Source organism: Eulemur rufifrons, chromosome 7 (genome assembly GCF_041146395.1).
Source record: "Eulemur rufifrons isolate Redbay chromosome 7, OSU_ERuf_1, whole genome shotgun sequence".
NCBI classification, from domain to species: domain Eukaryota; kingdom Metazoa; phylum Chordata; class Mammalia; order Primates; family Lemuridae; genus Eulemur; species Eulemur rufifrons.
Genome location: NC_090989.1, coordinates 229608555 through 229628248, shown reverse-complemented (window position 1 = coordinate 229628248; position 19694 = coordinate 229608555). Strand labels below are relative to the sequence as shown.

Below are 19694 nucleotides of genomic sequence, written 5' to 3'. Positions count from 1 at the left end.
TTTGTAACAGATGAAACCTGAAAACAACCCAAATGCCAATCTACAAGAGAATCATTAAATAAATCATAATATATTCACCCGATGAAATTACACAGAATATTCGTTAAGGATAAATATAGGCTCACGCCTATAATCCTAGCACTCTGGGAGGCCAAGGCAGGTGGATCGTTTGAGCTCAGGAGTTCAAGACCAGCCTGAGCAAGAGTGAGACCCTGTCTCTACTAAAAATAGAAAGAAATTATATGGATGACTAAAAATATATACAGAAAAAATTAGCCGGGCATGGTGGCGCATGCCTGTAGTCCCAGCTACTCGGGAGGCTGAGGCAGGAGGATTGCTCGAGCCCAGGAATTTGAGGTTGCTGTGAGCTAGGCTGACGCCACAGCACTCTAGCCTGGGCAACAGAGTGAGACTCTGTCTCAAAAAAAAAAGAAAAAGAAAAAAAAGGATAAATATGTACAAAATAATAAATCCATTTTTTAAAAAGCAAGGGAATATTGAACATGAAAATCAGGCCGGGCGCGGTGGCTCACGCCTGTAATCCTAGCACTCTGGGAGGCCGAGGCGGGTGGATCGCTCAAGGTCAGGAGTTCGAGACCAGCCTGAGCAAGAGTGAGACCCCGTCTCTACTAAAAATAGAAAGAAATTATATGGACAACTAAAAATATATATATAGAAAAATTAGCCGGGCATAGTGGCACATGCCTGTAGTCCCAGCTACTCGGGAGGCTGAGGCAGGAGGATCGCTTGAGCCCAGGAGTTTGAGGTTGCTGTGAGCTAGGCTGACGCCATGGCACTCACTCTAGCCCGGGCAACAAAGCGAGACTCTGTCTCAAAAAAAAAAAAAGAACATGAAAATCAGGTCAGAATTGCCAAGTGGAGAAGATAGATGAGATAGAAGAGAAACGCATAGTGATATCGGGTGAATTAACTACGTCTTTACATGCCTCAAGCATTACATAAAACCTTTTTCAAGATGAAATAATCAATACATTTAATATATTTCTGAAAATACCTGGCAAGTTAAAATATACTTCAAATTAAACCAAGAAATTTTTTTAATTCTATGCTAAAACTAATCTTTAAGTTGAAAAATCCTTAGGGTATACCAATTACTTTCAGTTTTTAATTCTGGCAATTCCGCATTTTTATATTAAATTTACCTAAAGGAGGCCGGGTGCGGTAGCTCACGCCTGTAATCCTAGCACTCTGGGAGGCCGAGGCGGGAGGATCGCTCGAGGTCAGGAGTTCGAGGCCAGCCTGAGCAAGAGTGAGACCCCATCTCTACTAAAAATAGAAAGAAATTATATGGACAACTAAAAATATATACAGAAAAAATTAGCCGGGCATGGTGGCGCATGCCTGTAGTCCCAGCTACTCAGGAGGCTGAGGCAGAAGGATTGCTTGAGCCCAAGAGTTTGAGGTTGCTGTGAGCTAGGCTGACGCCACAGTGCTCTAGCCAGGGCAAAAGAGCGAGACTCTCTCTCCAAAAAAAAAAAGTAAATTTACCTAAAGGAAGACAGACCTGATGCCCAATGAACACCCACCGTAGGACTTTAAACTGTTTCTTCATTGTATTTTGTGATATTACTTGAATTAAAACGCGTAGGGTTGAGTGATGGATTTGTATCCAAGCCCTTACAATGGAAACGATTAGCTTAGGTCTCTTTCCCTTAATCTTACTCTATCATATAAACAAACAATAACACAACTATAAATACCTATAAATTTACACATTAGATGGACAATCAAGTTTAGCTCTTTTTGCTGGCATAGTTGCAATGATAGTAAAATATAAAAAAGAAAAAAAAAGAAGTAAAAGAAATTTAGCTCTTTTGGTAAAATACTCTTAACTTTTAACAAACTATAAGATCAACAATGACATTAGCATTAAAAGGCAATTTGTAATGGAAAGTCATTTGCACATTATGCACCCTACCAATACCCTTTGATCTGATAGGAAATCTTGGCATAAATATGTCTTTAACCCCAGGGGCCAAGAAAATTTGCCAACATCCACCACACTCTGGCCTACAGCAGTAATTCTAAATAAGAAATCAGTTTGGGGTTACAGACCAGCCACTGTGCCCCACCAATACTAGGTTTAATAGAAAAGTACCTGACAATGATCACAAAGCAGAGAAAGCAGCATCATAGCATTAGGTTTATTTTTTAAGAATAGGAAATACCACGACTCATGCCTGTAATCCCAGTACTTTGGGAGAACCAGGTGGGAGGAGTACTTGAGGCCAGAGTTCAAGACCAGCCTGGATAACATCATAAAACCCTGTCTCTACAAAAAAAATGTTAAAACTAGCCAGGCATGGTGGTATGTGCTGGTAGTCCCAGCTACTCAGGAGGCTGAGTCAAGATGATGGATTGAGCCAAGGAGTTTCAGGTTGCTGTGAACTATGGTAACACCACTGCACTCTAGCCCCAGCAAAAGAGCGAGCCTCTGATTCAAAAAATATATATAAAAAATAGTCATTAAATATGATCAATATTTTTACTGATAGATTCTCCTTCTAAACTTATTATTTTACATTTGAAGCCAAATATAATCTCTAATCTGAATATCAGTAAAACTTAGAAACATGTAACAAAAATGCATTTAAAAGTTATGAAGAACGTAAAAATCATTTTAAAAACATGCAAACTTAACACTGTTTCTGATTGTGAGAAATCTGTGACCCTTATGAAAAGGAGTTAAAATGAGAAATTCTGAAGTTTTCAGTAAATGTGGGTTTTAAGAAAAAACTTAATTCTCCATTAATTCCAAGTTTTAGGAAAATTACAAAACTACACTAAAAGTTGGGTCTAGACAGGAACAAAATGTTATGCAGTTAAGGCCAACAAATATTTCTGCTTGAACAGAGAGATTGTTCTCCTGCAAATATGAATTTAGAAACCTAATTCATTTTCTAAACCCCTATTTTTATGCAATTGGATTGATAAAGACACCGGAAGCCAAAGAGCAATTTCAACAGTTTCTAAAACTTCCATTTCACAGGATTGTAAATTCACACTAAAAGCCCACTGGGCTTGCATTGTCTCTCTCAGAGGCCCTGGGAAGGGGAAAAGCTTCCTTCCCAGTACCCAGCAAGAGCTCCCTGAGTCTACCAGGTCCACCCCACCACGGAACCTGCTGCAGCTTCCTGGCAACCACCGCCAGCTTCAGCCTCGCCTGCCGGCTAGCGCTCAGCCGGCAGCAAGCTCCTTGCCGACTTCCGGACTGCACGGCCCCTGCACCCCCACATTGCCTGAGAGGACTGGGCACCTGGGTTGGAATCCTCATCATCGTCGCTTCCAGCAGCTCTACAGTGAAACCTGATTAGTCTTACATTTGAGATCAAGATCAGAAAAACTCATGGGAGGCATGTAAATTACTCATTCCTAGTTTCAAGCATAAAAACAATGCCTAAAAATTGAAATACTTTGAAATCATATTTAAAGGCAATTTTATGTTATTCCAAAAGATTCATAATCACTTAAACCATTCGTGGTATCAGCTACATTGAAAACAAGAGGATGAAAAACATCAGACACAATAATCTGACTGTCCTTGCTTTGTTCATTATCAATGAATGTGAGAAACACTCTTTCAGAGAATTATAGTAATTTGAACATTTTTTGGTAGCTACATATCCAAAAGACCAAGCTTGAGGGAAATGGATTTGGTGTATTTTCATCCTATATGCAATGTTAAATGGCACACTACTTTGCAAAGGTTATTTGTTGATCATTTATTCCTTAATCCTGATACCAATACACAGCTTCCTTGACAATGCAAATGCATCTATTTTCAATGTTTACTACATAAATTTAATTTTCCTCAAAGTCTCAAATATTTAACTTATAGTAAACACGAATATGAGCATGACATAAGCACAAAGTAAAATCACAGTCTGTTCCCCAACACTTTTCCTTGATTATAAAATATGATTTTAATAAATACAAGACCAAACTCTTATTAACGTTCACAAAAACAAACTCTATATAGGCCATATTTTATCTGATTGAGTTATAATTTTTCTTTGTTATTAAAAGCAAAACCAATGTCGCCATTTACCCTTTTTTGGTCTCCAATTTGCCTGGTCTTGGGGAAGGGGGAGAGGCACTGTGTCCACCCATCTGCAAAAGCTCCTTCAATAGCATGATACTGAGAGCTATCCTCACAGACAACTCTCTGAATATTGGCATCTTACTGAAATGAACTTCTTAAAAAAAAATCTGGCACTTGTTTGGTTCTTTACTATGCTTCAACATGTTACTTCATTTTCATTCTTAAAAATTCTCTGTGAGATTAACAGGCTGTGACTATTCCCATTTGAGTGATGAAGAAACTAAGGCTCAGAAATGGATACAACTTTCCTGAGGTCAGATGGCAAGCAGGTGAAATAAACTGCAACTTCCGTATCGCCAGGTCCAGGTCCAAATGGAACTGACCTCTTTGCTAGGCTCTCCAGCAGCCACAGGAAAGAAAAAAAGAAAGAAAAGAAACCCCCACCAATGCCCACTAGATTAAGAACAAATCTGTAGCACCCGTCCACACAGAATTCTGCTCAATTTTTAAGAATGTAATCCAATGTTATTTAACCTATCCAAGATCAGAGCGGGAAAAAATAGCAAGCTTAGAAATCCTTTCTTAAGAAGAAACCCTAAAAAGAGTAAAAGAAAAAAAAAAAACTTTTAAAATGGCCCAAGAAAACTGTAGAGCAATTTTATGTAAGAGTATTGATGAAATTTCCTTTTAAAAATGAACAAGCAAAATCTAAAAGCACATTAAAATAAAACTATAACCAAGGGCTTATCCCACAAATGCAAGAATGGCTTAATGTTAGTACGTTTGTTATATAATTCTGTTGTGTGTGTATGTAGATAAAAAAAACAGATATAAATGTACATATGAACATGCACATATTCTCCAGCTCTATTCACTGAGAAGGACCAAGATCTTAGCTTCTAAATACCTGGGGTAGGCAAAGCTCAAGGTGAGCCTAGATACCTCACAGTACCCATAAATGAAGGAAGGGAGTGCTCAAAGAAAGGTAGAACATGTAAAATGGACACAAAACCCAGCTTGAAAAATTCCCATGGGTGAAACCTAAAACAATTTGAACATCAGTACAAATAATATTACAGATAAAACCCATCAAATAAAAAAGAGAACAGTAAGTCCAAACTGATAATAAATAAATATATTGAAAACTTGACAAGAAACAAGATATTTACATAGTTTTGCAAAAAAAAAAAAAAGAGTAACTTTAGAGCTCAGAAACATAGACAATGTCTTAAGCAATCAAAGTCAACATTTCCAGTAAAAAAACAAAATGAAATGGTGTGCCACTTGGTAAGATGCAGTGAAAAGAAAAGAGCATCACCTCTGTGATATTTCTGCCAAAGACACCTCAAGAATCCAATCATGAGGAAACATCAGACAAATCAAAATTAAGAGACAGTCTATAAAATAACTGGCCTATAATCTTGAAAAGTGTCAGGATCATGAAAATCAGTCTCAAATCTGTATTTGAGACTGAATGTCATTTAAAAGACCTAAAAACAAAAAAGTGGCAACGCATCATTCTGCACTGGATGCTTTTGCTACAAAGAACATTAGTTACTATAACAAATGGTGAAATATGAAATATTAGATGACAGTAATATATCAATGCTAATTTCCTGATTTTGATGGAAATTGTAGAAAAGTACAAAAAATATACACTGAGTTATTGAGGGATGACAGGGCACGAAGAGAATGTAGTCTCAAATTTTTCAAGGAGATAAAAGTTCTTTGTACTGTAAATGCAAATTTTCTAAAAGTTTTAGACTGACCCAAAGTAAAGGGAAAAAAATACAAAGGAATAAATTTAAGAAATGTGCTAGATTTACGTTAAGGTATTTTGAAAATGTCCATTGTAAAGACTTAAAAGAAAACATAAACGGAAAGGCATAGCATCCATATTCTTGGGCAAGAAAACAATATCTCAAAGATATTTCTCTACATTAGTCCACAAATTAAAGATAGCCGACAAAAGTACAGTAAGTGTTTGGAACTTAACATTGATTCTAAAGTCAAATATAAATATGCTAAAGGAAAAATAAACAAGAATAGCCTGAAAAATTCTGAAAAATTGAAAGCCACAACAATTAAAACATTCAGATAATAGTACATGAATAGATAGATCACTATATAGGAATAAAATCAATCTAAATGACTTTCAATATTGTATTAGATAAATAAATTATGGTACCACACAAATAATAGAATACCATGCAACCATATATACGGAGTTCAATACGTACTGATTTTTCTTTTAATTTTTTTTTTTTTAAGAGACAGGGTTTTGCTCTATCGCCCAGGCTAGAGTGCAGTATCATGATCACAGCTCACTGCAATCTTGAATTCCTGGGCTCAAGCGATCTTCCGGCCTAAGCTTCCCAAGTAGCTGGGACTACAGGTGCATACTACCACAGCCAGCTAACTTTTTAATGCTTTTGTAGAGACAGAGTATCTGTGTTGCCCAGGCTGGTCTTGACCTCCTGGCCTCAACTGTTGCTCCTGCCTCCACCTCCCAAATGCTGAGATTATAGTTATGAGCCACCACGCCCGCACTATACTGATATTTTTAAAATCACCTTCAAGTTACAACATTAAAAAATAAATTAAGAACAGTATAGATACTACCATTTGTGTAAAAAAAAAGAAAATGTATACATATACAAATTTAAAACATTTCTAGAAAGCCCTAAAAGAAACTGTTTCAAACTGTTTAATGGTGGTTAACCAGAGAGAGGGAACAAGCTGCGTGAAGGCCAAAAGTGAAAACATGTACTTTTTACCCTTTTATATCTTCTGAATTTTGTACTTGCATACTTTGTACTGCCTATTAAAAAACAATAAAAGAAATATTATATATTTATATAAAATGATTTTTAAATAAACAAAAATAAATTATCAAAAAAGAAAGTGCTCGCTTCAGCAGTACATATACTAAAATTGTAACGATACAGAGAAGATTAGCATGGCCCCTGCACAATTTAACAATATAAAAAAAAAGAAAGAAAGAAAAATGAATTTGCCTATCGCAGAGCCAGATTCTTCCCTGCTAATGAAAGCAGTCTGCATGTTACAGACTGAGAGGTGTCAATGAGTGCCCAAATTTCAGACAAGGATTCCCCTTAAAAGTTAGACAGATAATTGATAGTTAGGTTGACTTAAAAAAAAGAAAAAAAAAAAAAGTTAAACAGATAAAACCAAAATGAGATAAGCTACCTGACAAAAAAAACTTATACCTTTTGTCGCCCATTCACAGGGATGCCTGTGGCCGGGTGTGGTGGCTCACGCCTGTAATCCTAACACTCTGGGAGGCTGAGGAGGGTGGATCATTTGAGCTCAGGAGTTCGAGACCAGCCTGAGCAAAAGCAAGACCTTGTCTCTACTAAAAAAATAGAAAGAAATTATATGGACAACTAAAAATATATATAGAAAAATTAGCCAGGCATGGTGGCGCATGCCTGTAGTCCCAGCTACTCGGGAGGCTGAGGCAGGAGGATCGCTTGAGCCCAGGAGTTTATGGTTGCTGTGAGCTAGGCTGATGCCACTGCACTCTAGCCCGGGCAACAGAGCGAGACTCTGTCTCAAAAAAAAAAAAAAAAGGATGCCTGCGACCATGCTAAATATCTGACAAACTCTCAAAACAGAACAAAAGCAACAAGATACTAATGATCAGACCAAGTATGTACTCATGACTGTAATTTAAGCAAATGTCTAGTACAAAAACAAATTAAAAGATGGAGACAAAAAGAAAGCCAAAATGAAGGAATTTATCTGCTTCTTTACCCTTGTTCAACATGAGAAAATGTACTGGGAAAGAAGAATGTTGAGCAGAAATGAATACTCCTAAAGGTCAGGAAAGCCAAGCAGGTGAAAAACGCCCTGCTCGACACTACTCATTATCCATCTGCTGCAACCTACTGTCAGGAAACAATGTGTGATCACTTATGTGCTTTCCCAGGAACCAAGACTTTCCAAAAAGAGCCCTGAAGAGCAGACACATGTACCTGGGATCCAGGTTCTGGTCCTTCTTGTGAGTTTAATCAGGGAATGAAACTGAGGGCATTTGTCCTCCAACGCCTGACACTCTCAATAGACTGGAAAAGTTCAAATTTCTGAATCCACAATGCTAAAAATGAAGAGGACTATGAAAGCCCCCTAAAAATGTCCACCTACACACACACACACACCCCCCCCCAAAGGTCCTATCTGTGTGGCCAACTGTCCTAACTTTGACATTTCTCTTCAATTTCAAAAGTTTTCCCATTCTTTCTCAAGTAAATAGCAAATCAATATTTAGACAGTTTTCTGTACAGTTATCAAATACAGGTTGAGCATTCCAAATCCAAAAATCTGAAAACTGAAATGCTCCAAAATCTCAAACTTTTGAATGCCAATGTGACACTCAAAGTAAATGCTCATTGGAGCACTTCAGATTTCTAATTTTTGGATTACAGATGCTCCACTGGTAAGGATAATGCACATATTCCAAAATCTGAAAAAATTCAAAATACAAAAGACTTCTGGTCCCAAGCATTTCGGATAAGGGATACTCAACCTGTACTACATATTTTCATGTAATTTCAAATATTTAATTTAATCTACTAACGCTTTAGTGCTAAAAAACTAAAGAATTTCAAATATAAGTTTAGGAAAACTTACTGATAATTACACATTTTAAAATATCACTATGTTTTCATCAATTATGTTTATAAGTCCTCTTACCTTAGTAAACATTTTCCAAATTTTTTCCTTTTTTGTTGTTCTTGTTTTTGTTTATCTGTTTGTTTGTTTGTTTTTGAGATACAGTCTTGCTCTTGTCCCTTGGGCTAGAGTGCTGTGGCATTGGCCTAGCTCACAGGGACCTCAAACTCCTGAGCTCAAGTTTTCCTCCTATCTCAGCCACCCGAGTAGCTAGGACTACAGACACATGCCACCACACCAGGCTAATTTTTTTATTTTTCAGTAGAGACGGGTCTCGCTCTTGCTCAGGCTGGTCTCAAACTCCTGACCTCAAGCGATCCTTCTGCCTTGGGCTCTGAAAATGCTAGGATTACGAGAGTGAACCATGACACCTAGCCACATTATCCAAATTTAACAGAAAGAAGATATCACCTGTATGTATATTCCATAATTCATCCAAAATAATAAGGGATATTAACTAAGACTTTCTATGACTCAGGAAGGCTAGATCTGAAATTAAAAAAAAAAAAAGACTTTCCAAATCATCGAGCTATAGGCAACCATAATGGAACACCCATTACCAACATGCTTTAGCAGGACAGGGGAAAAATGGAATCCTATTTCAGCAAAAAGATGAAAAATAAGGCTGGTTAGGCTTTAATAGCTTAGGGAAGGCAAGTAATGGAGGTTAGGAGCAGAAACAGGATTCACTTTGCAATACAACATTACAAGATTGCATATCATGATGGTCAAATATACACCACATCTGGCAGGGGTAGGTCCCCAAAACACAGCCACTAGTAAGCTGGGCTCTATCCAACATTTTAATAAACGTATTATTTTTTCTATTTCCAAATACACATACTAATGTATAGAAAACTGTTTTAACTGAGTCTTGCTATTAAATGTTCATTCTCAAAAAACCAATCCAGGCCAGGCACAGTGAGTGGCTCACACCTGTAATCCTAGCACTCTGGGAGGATACGACAAGAGAAGATCAGCCTGAGCAAGAGTGACACCTCAGCTCTACTAACAAAAATTAGTCGGGAATCATGATGCACACCTACAGTCTCAGCTACTCAGAAAGCTGTGGCAGGAGGATCGCTTAAGCCCAGGAGTTTGAGGTTGCAGTGAGCTATGATGATGCCATAGCACTCTAACCTGGATGACAAAGCAAGACTCTGTCAAAAAAAAAAAAAAAAAAAAAAATCCCACCACCAAGATCAACAAAGTTAATAATGTTTATTATTAAGTTAACATAATTTCAATATTATTAGTAATTATAAAGTTATAATCTATTTTCTCTAAACATATGAACATTGATAAACACACTGGAATCATACAATGTATACAATTTTGCATGCTGCTTTTTTTTTAATTAAACATAGAAGGCTTAGAATTTTCCAACAATTTTAAATACTCTTCCAAGTTGGGAATATCACAGCAAAGTGTTCAGTTAAAGCAGCCCTTTTGTTAGGCACTTAGGTTATTTCTAATATTTAGTGAGCAAAATAGATTGTAAGAGACCAATATTGCATGGTGGGATCAAACAGTGCAGAGCCTACCTTGCAGGAAGGTTCTGGTACATGAACAATTATGAGAACCACAGCTCCACTGGTCCAGGGAAGATAGCACACTTATCCATCCAGGCTCCTTAATTCATACATTCACAAATACTTACTGGTTTGCCTTGATCTCCATTATCATTTTTGGAACTTTGGTTAGTAAAAAACTGAGAAAACAAAACAGATGAGAGGTAGGGTGGGTGGCTCAGGCCTGTAATCCCAGCACTTTGGGAAGCTGAGGTGGAAGGACTGCTTGAGGCCAGGATTTGAAGACCAGCCTGAGAAACATAGGGAGACCTCGTCTCTACAAAAAATAGAAAAATTAGTTTGAGGTTGCAGTGAGGTTGTAGTGGCGCCACTGCACTCTAGCCCTGGTGACAAAGCAAGATCTTGTCTGGGAAAAAAAAAAAAAAAAAAACCTGCTGAGAGGCCAGCCTTAAAATTCAGTGACTGACCACATACCTGAAATGAGCTCAGCCAAGCAGGGTGGAAGAGTACTAGCTATCAGTGGCCCAGAGAAAACTGCCAGAAAAGACCTAAGTGAGAATCAGGTTTAAATTTTTCTCAACCTGACCTCAGCAACCCCCTCCTTTGAGGAAATACCTGAGAACAGGCCAAAATTTCTAGGTAGGACTAGCTTTCAAGCAATAGTCATTTCTTTTAATGAGGGTAAAGGTGTGTGGTGTTTAAAGTTATACTTGTACTTCCCATCAGACAAGACTGAGAAAATAGTAATTGTGTGTCAAAGACAGCTGATGGAAATGAAGCATTTTTCTTGTTTTGCCTTAGAGCTGTGCTATTCAAACTGCAGTTCTACCCAATTTAAGTTATATTAATATTTTTACAATTGTGATAAAGAATAAATAAAAAAATATCAAAGTACAGTCCAGGTGGTAGAGTACTGTTTTGTGAAATTTTCATCTTAATTTTGTGTGTGTGTGTGTGTGTGTGTGTGTGTGTGTGTGTGTTGGGTCATGATGGGTAAGATGGGTTTCCCACTGTGTGTCCTGATTTTACAATTTCTTCAATTTTTTCATATGTGGAAACGTCATTAATTTGTTTAACAAATGTTTACTGAACACCTATACTGTAGTGCTGCTGAGGCAACAGCGTGCTGGTATAATAGAAGTGAATAAAAATACTTGGTTCCTGCCCTTGTAGAATTCTCACAGTTTGGAAACAATCAAATAATCACATAAATATATGATTATAAACTGTGCTAAAGTGCTACGGAAAAACATAGGGAATTAAGATAGATTATCATCAGGGAAGCTGATTTAAATTGGGGAAGAGAAATGGGTGGCAGATTAGGTTTCTCTGAGGAAGTACATTCCAGCAGACATTAGAAAGATGTAGGGAAAAGAGGGAAATGGGAAGAAAAGTGAGCCAGACAGAAAACAGCATGTTAGGGAAGAGTATGTATACTCTGAGGAAAAGAAAAGCCAATGGGCAAGGAGGAAAAGTAGAACCATCTAGATAAGGTTTCCACAGACCCCAGGACAGAAAAAGACTGCAGAATGCCCCAGGACAAAGAGAATAATGCAATTTGCATTTTAAAAGATCATCAGGGGCCCAGCCAGGTGTCTCACGCCAATAATCCTGGCACTCTGCAAGGCCAAGGCAGTAGGATCACTTGAGTTCAGGAATTTAAGATCAGCCTGAGCAAGAGGGAGATCCTGTCTCTACCAAAAACAGAAAAAAAAAAAATTAGCCCAGTGGAGCACGCCTATGGTCCCAGCTACTCAAGGCTGAGACAGTAGGATCACTTGAGCCCAGGAGCTTGAGGTTGCAGTGAGCTATGATGACGCCACTGCACTCTAGCTGGGATGACAGAGTGAGACTGTCTCAAAAAAAAAAAAAAAAATCACCAGGCAGAGAAGAGATTAAAGGAAGGGTGGAGTGGATACTGGGATGATGCACTGGAGACAGAGACAAGCAGATTAATCCCTACATATATTTCTGAAAGAGATGTGACAAGGTTTAGTGATAGTTTGGACCTAAGGGCTGAGGAACCATGAGGTGTCTGAGATAACTTGCTGGTTTCCGGAGTGCGAAATGAAATGGGATGAGATACATGAGAAATTCCAGAGAAGCGGGGCTCAGAGGAAAGATCAGAGTTCCATTTGTTATAGTTAACAAGTAGGGATGCCATAGTAATACCTGGAACTGGATGGAGATATAAAAAAAGAAGTCACAGAATAATGACGACACACTGTTCTGCTCCTTAAATATCTACCCATGGTAATATACAATAAATAAAAACTCAGAAGAATCCAGAATAAATTTTAAAGGCTCTATGCAGTAGTAATTTAAAAATACCATAGTAGCTGAAACCACTGTGTATCTGAAAATATAGTGCAACAGTGTAACTAAACATTCACAATCTTAAAATAATCCACTTTCATGAAATTTCAGGGAATCACTTTCTATTGTGTTCACTACTGTATGCTGCATATTTCACACAGTCTATGGCACATAGTAGGTGTTAATCTATTGAAGAAATTTACTCACTACTATGAAGACTAAACCACCCAGCAAACATAAAACAAACAATACAAATATTAATAATGAGCAACCCTACAAGGAAAATCTCTGTATTATGAAACATACAAATGTACCGATGAGGACATTTCTCAAGGAAAAAAGGGAAATGAGTTATTTAGCACAAACTGAATTCTAACACCCTAAATAATCTTAGAGGCTAGATTCTGTTCTCTAAGAATTAGCTTAATTCCAATACCAGAAATTCCATCCTGGCTGGGCGTGGTGGCTCGCCTCTAATTCTAGCACTCTGGGAGGCCAAAGCAGGAGGATCGTTTGAGATCAGGAGCTCGAGACCAGCCTGAGCAAGAGCAAGTCCCCATCTCTACTAAAAAAATAGAAAGACATTAGCTGGACAACTAAAAATATATATAGAAAAAATTAGCCAGGCATGGTGGCGCATGCCTGTAGTCCCAGCTACTCGGGAGGCTGAGGCAGTAGTATTGCTTAAGCCCAAGGTTTGAGGTTGCTGTGAGCTAGGCTGATGCCACAGCACTCTAGCCCGGACAACAGAGTGAGACTCTGTCTCAAAAAAAAAAAAAAAAAAAAAGACAGAAAGAAATTCCATCTAGGCAACCAATTGATAAGTACCCTCACCATTCTCTAGAAGTCTCTGACTAATATGAGAAAAAATCAAAGTGAAATAAAAGCTTGGTGCTGAGCTGTACTAAAAATCTTCTATAGGTTATTAAAACAAAACAAAAATTGTTAGAAAGAAATTCACTAAAATGAAAATGGCAATAACTGCTGGTTTTTCATTTTCTTCTATCTTCTGTTTTCCAGACTTTCTAAAAAACATGGATTTTTATTAACTTTTTTCCCAATTCATAACAGTAATACTGATTCATGAGTGAAAATTCAGAAAATACACATAAACATGAAGGAAACAACTTACCCCCAATTCCATCACCTAGAAGTAATTAACTACTGTCAGTATTTTTGCGTGAACCCATCTCTGTGCATTCATGAGAATTAGGAGGGAAGAGTGACATACAAGTGATGGCGTGATTAAGACTATGAAGGAGGCCAGGCGTGGTGGCTCACGCCTGTAATCCTAGACCTCTGGGAGGCTGAGGTGGGAGGATCGCTCAAGGTCAGGAGTTTGAGACCAGCCTAAGCAAGAGTGAGATCCCATCTCTAACAAAAAAATAGAAACAAATTAGCCAGACAACTAAAAATACATAGAAAAAATTAGCCGGGCATGGTAGCACATGCTTGTAGTCCCAGCTACTTGGGAGGCTGAGGCAGAAGGGCAGAAGGATTGCTTGAGCCCAGGAGTCTGAGGTTGCTGTGAGCTAGACTGACGCCACAGCACTCTAGCCTGGGCAACACAGTGAAACTCTGTCTCCAAAAAAAAAGACTATGAAAGAGATTACAGAATGCTGCTATGTCAAGTGTGCAGGATTGAGGCAAGACTAACTTGAAGAAGTCACAACTGGGCTGAGCTTTCTGAAGGATGAAATGGAATTAACCAGACTGAGACGTGCAGGTCGGGTAGCAAACTAGGCAGACGGAAAGCAAGTGTGAGCAGGGTACCAAGCCCATCCAGGGAACTAGGCAGATGAGTTTGGCAGGAAGAAGGGGATTGGCTGGGCAAAGCCCTACACACAGAGCTGAGAATTAGGGCTGTTCAAGGCCAGAATATGAGGCACTGAAAAAGGGACAAGGTGGGGATAGATAGACTCCTTAGAAGAATTCTTCTGATCGCTTGTTTGGAGAAGGGATTAGGCCCAGCAAGTGTGGATTTAGAAGATCAGCATATTCTCCAATATATCAGTAACTAACTTCCAAAGGGCAGGGAGGGTGAGGATGTAGGGAATCTTTTTTTTTTTTTTTTTGAGGCAGAGTCTCACTCTGTTGCCAGGGCTAGAGTGCCATGGTGTCAGCCTAGCTCACAGCAACCTCAAGCTCCTGGGCTCAAGCAATCCTTCTGCCTCAGCCTCCCGAGTAGCTGGGACTACAGGCATGCACCACCATGCCAGGCTAATTTTTTCTATATATTGTTAGTTGTCCAGCTAATTTCTTTCTATTTTTAGTAGAGACGGGGTCTCGAACCCCTGAGCTCAAATGATCCACCCGCCTAGGCCTCCTAGAGTGCTAGGATTACAGACATGAGCCACCACGCCCGGCCAGATGTAGGGAATCTTTAGTGTGGGGAGGAGCAAAAAAGACAATGAGCCAATATTTATATTTATATTTTAAGCTCCACAAAACTGTCTAGATTGCTAGTGATGTAAAAAGTACAGGGACTTCATGGCATACCTCCCAAGAAATTCACATCAGAAATAAGGGTTGGGGGAGGAGCTTTAAATATTAATATTTAACAAAAGGGAGCATAAATTTTTAAAGATTGAGAAACCTACATTAGACATTGAGTTTAATGAGGGCATGAAATGTACCTGGTTTATTACTATATCCCTAATAAATATATAATAAATGAATTTCAAGGGAATAACCATGTGCAATACAAAGAAAGACTGTGCTAACAGAAAGGGAGGATCTTAATGACATCGAGAAAAGAAAAATGAAGCACTAGCCATAGGACAAAGCCCCACAGAGACTTCGAGTCTCTAGAGAAGTAAACTTGGTAGTGGAGCAGGGAAAAGTCAACAGGCCCCTCCAAGGCCTTAAGAGAGTATCCCCCAAGACTAAGTATCCCTCCTTGCTCATGCATTCATTCAAAAGATGTTTGAGTTCAGTGCGGTAGTGTATACCTATAGTCCCAGCTACTAGGAGGCTGAGACAAAGGATTGCTTAAGCCTGGGAGTTCAAGACCAGTCTGGGCAACACAGCAAGACCTTATTTCAATTAAAAAAAAAAAAAAAAAAAGTTTAACCCAGCAATTCCATCCAAGAGTAAAGAAAACATGTCCACACAAAAACTAGTTCACAAATGTTAATAGTAGCATTACTCGTAATAATCAAAAGTGGAAACAATCCAAATGTCCATCAACTGATGAATGAATAAATAAAATGTGATATATCCAGAATGGAATATTACTCAGTCATAAAAAGGAGTGAAGCACTGATACAAGAAGCAACATGGATGAATCTTTAAAACACTATGCTAGGTGAAAGAAGCCAGTCACAAAAGACCAAACAGTATATGATCTCATTTATATGAAATGTCCAGAACAGTCCTATCTATTGAGACAGAAAGCAGATTAGCGGTTGCCTAGGCCTGGAGAGGGAGAAAGCTGGAGGAAAATAGGCAATGACTGCTAATTGGAGCAGTTTCTTTTGAGGATGATAAAAATATTCTAAACCGGCCTGGCACAGTGACTCACACCTGTGATCCCAGCACTTTAGGAGGCCTACGAGGAAGGATCACTTCAGGCCAGGAGTTCGAGACCACCCTGAGCAATACAGCGAGACACTGTCTCTAAAAAATTTTTTTTTTACTTTAAAAAAATTCTAGGCCGGGCGCGGTGGCTCACGCCTGTAATCCTAGCACTCTGGGAGGCCGAGGTGGGCGGATCGTTGGAGCTCAGGAGTTCGAGACCAGCCTGAGCAAGAGCGAGACCCCATCTCTACTAAAAATAGAAAGAAATTATATGGACAGCTAAAAAAAATATATATAGAAAAAATTAGCCGGGCATGGTGGTGCATGCCTGTAGTCCCAGCTACTCGGGAGGCTGAGACAGGAGGATCCCTTGAGCTCAGGAGTTTGAGGTTGCTGTGAGCTAGGCTGACGCCACGGCACTCACTCTAACCTGGGCAACAGAGTGAGACTCTGTCTCAAAAAAAAAAAAAAAAAATTCTAAAACTGATTGTGGCGATGGTTGCACAATTCTATACATTTACAAAAAACCATTATATTGTACATTTTAAATTAAGTGAACTGTATCTCAATAAAGCTGTTATTTTTTAAGAGAGAGAAAGAGGTTATTTCGAGCACCTGAGACCCTATGGTAAATAACGGAAATACAACAAAGGAAAAAAAAATTAAAGAAATCGTCCTCAAGTTCCAGTAGGGGAGAAAAGCCAATCAAGAGACAATTCCAGGTTGAGCCGTGGCTCACGCCTGTAATCCTAGTACTCTGGGATGCAGAGGCGGAAGGATCGCTTGGGGGCAGCAGTTCAGACCAACCTGAGCAAGAGTAAGAGTAAGAGCCCCTCTCTACAAAAAACAGAAAAATTAGCCAGGTGTGGTGACCCACACCTGTAATCCCAGCTACTTGGGAGGCTGAGGCAGAAGAATTGCTTCAGTCCAGGAGTTTGAGGGCTGCAGTGAGATATGATGCCACTGCACTATATAGCCCAGGCAACAGAGCAAGACCCTGTCTCAGAAAAAAAGTGGGGAGGGGGGGCAATTACAAAAAGTAAGAAAAGGAAAAGATTCACTCACCATACCCCAGAGTAACTAACCTAGTCCTGGGTGATCCAGTGAAGGTGTTCAAAAGAGAACTCAATTTACCAGATTTTCATTCATAAATTGAAATTTAAATCCAAGGAACTTTCATTTTTAAAAAATTACCTGTTCAGCTTCTGAAAATCTTAATTCTTCTTTTTTTTTTTTTTTTTGAGACAGAGTCTCTCTCTGTTGCCCAGGCTAGAGTGAGTGCCGTGGCATCAGCCTAGTTCACAGCAACCTCAAACTCCTGAGCTCAAGGGATCCTCCTGTCTCAGCCTCCCGAGTAGCTGGGACTACAGGCATGCACCACCATGCCCGGCTAATTTTTTCTATATATATTTTTAGCTGTCCATATAATTTCTTTCTATTTTTAGTAGAGATGGGGTCTCGCTCTTGCTCAGGCTGGTCTCGAACTCCTGAGCTCCAACGATCCGCCCACCTCGGCCCCCCAGAGTGCAAGGATTACAGGCGTGAGCCACCGCGCCGGGCCTGAAAAATCTTAATTCTTAGAGAATGGTTAGTGAACTTTTTTAAATAACCACTTGTGCGCGTGCAATTTTTTAAAAGTCTGTTAATAAAATCAAAGTCTGGCTTAAATTTTATAATATTTCCAGCTTGTGGGTGCTGTAAAAATTATGTACAAACTTTTCATACCACTAAAATTGGGAGAAAGAGGACCTAAAAAACCCGAACCACGTTACATTTGTAATACATTCCAAAACAAAGCGTGGGGGGTTGGTTGCAAGGTAAGGAAACTTGAGTCACGATTTCAAAGAAGTGCTACATAGTAAAAACGGATCTTTAAAAATTAAAACCACTAATTTTAAACCACAACGCTTCGAAATTAGAATATTAGTGACCGTTGCCATAGAAACAGTGAAGCCAAGTTGCCCAAAATTAAAAATACAAAAATACCGCAAACTCAAATGGGCGAAATAGGGCAAAGTTTGGTTTGAACCGAAGTGGACCGTGACTACCAGAAACTTTCACCAGGATAAGGGTGAACTGACTGCAACTCTAACCTCACTTCGAAGCAGTGCTTGATCAATCACCTCGCAGGGGTAGTTTATCAAGTACAAAAAAAGTTTGCCCCGTCTTTTCTGGAAGGAGAACCTTACAAAACCCCTCCTGGATATTGCCCACAACCAAAACCAGCCAGCTTAGGCTTGCAGCGCGCAGCTAAGGGGGAGACTGGCTTCGAGTCCACGCAGAAAGGATCCGCGGAATCGAGCCTGCTGGTTTCACTGAGCCCCAAAGAAAACTCCAATCTCCAGCCTGGAGCCCTGGCCTGTCTGGCTCCCTCCTCCACATCCCCACCCCACGCCACGTTCTGTGCCTAGCAGTCCCCGCGCCCTGATCCAACTCGCATTTATTAAGCACTCACTGTCTACACCACATCGTGGCTCCTCCAGGCACTGCAGGAAAAAATGGTCCCATGCGGGGAAAAGAAACACCAAAAGGACAGCCGCGATGGCTGAGGACGAACCCTAATGAGGGACTGGCTGCCTGCGACCGGTGATCTGGAGTGGAGCTCCCACTCTCACCCCGCAGGTCGTGACAGTCCCAGGGAAGGGAGGGCCCCGAGGGGTGCGCCAGGCCCGGCCTTCCTGGAGTCCGCTGCAGACCCGGCTGGGAGCGAAAAGGAAAGAAGTCCGCATCCCCGGACCACCCGCGCACTCCTCCGTCCCAAGGAGCGCGACCCCGACTCCGGCTCCCGGGAGAATGGGGAGCGCGGGGACCGAACCCACGTAAGGGCCGGGGCGGGCTGTCACTGGCTCCCCCCACCCTTCCCTGCGACCATGGCCGGCCGCTCACTCCCCAGCACGACAGTCGCGGCGGTCGCGGACGGAGCGTCTCTGCCCCAGAGCCTCCACTCCCCCGGACGCCCGCGCCCCCCGCTGCTCCGCGCGGAGGGGGGCAGTGCCGGGAAGCCCGCCCGGGCCCCTCCCCCCGCCGTCCTCATCCCCCGGAGTCCGGAAAAGCGGTTACCTGGCGCGCGGGAGGGGGCGAGGACACGACCCGGAGGAAGAGGATGAGAAAGAAGACGGTGGCCTCTGGCCCAGCGAGATTTGGGAAATTCAGGAGACTTGTTCCGCACTAGGTGACAGCTGTTAGCTGCGCACGCGCAGAGGGTCCCAGACGCTGATCACTCCGCCGCTCATCACCCTCCCGTCGAGGGGGTGGGTGGGAGGCAGCGGCAAAGGCGCGAGCACGGCACGGGCCGGCTCTCTCCGCGCGGGGGCGCGCGCGCTGTCACGTGATCACTGGGGCCTGGCACTTAGTGAGTCACGTGAGCTTCTAAACAGCTTAAAGGTGCCCGGCACCTTCTGGCTTTGGGCTCAATCTTACGCGCTGTACTTAATTTAGGCTTGTTGTGGTGCATCTTCCTGTTCTCTGGAGACGGGCATGTCCCCTTCTTCCCGGAGGGGGAAGATACTTGAGCAGAAGGAGGGAACAGGTGCACAGAACCTTGCCCGGAAGCGCCCACTGTGTTCCCG

The 19694-nt window shown here is 40.8% G+C and overlaps 1 protein-coding gene and 1 non-coding gene across 3 annotated transcripts in view; one reads left to right on the top strand and one right to left on the bottom strand.

The window, feature by feature from the left end:
- Positions 1 to 19533, bottom strand: part of KDM4C (lysine demethylase 4C) — a 355559-nt gene extending 336026 nt beyond the window's left edge. The window contains exon 1 of one of the 2 annotated variants that reach the window (XM_069476472.1): positions 19186 to 19533. The gene's annotated coding sequence lies outside the window, so the exon portion shown is untranslated. The remainder of the gene's footprint in view (positions 1 to 19185) is intronic. The other variant, XM_069476471.1, reaches the window with a different exon arrangement.
- On the top strand, positions 6968 to 7078 carry LOC138388857 (U6 spliceosomal RNA). The gene has a single exon (XR_011234335.1). It is a non-coding gene; the product is annotated as a U6 spliceosomal RNA (small nuclear RNA).
- Positions 19534 to 19694: the final 161 nt, after the last annotated feature.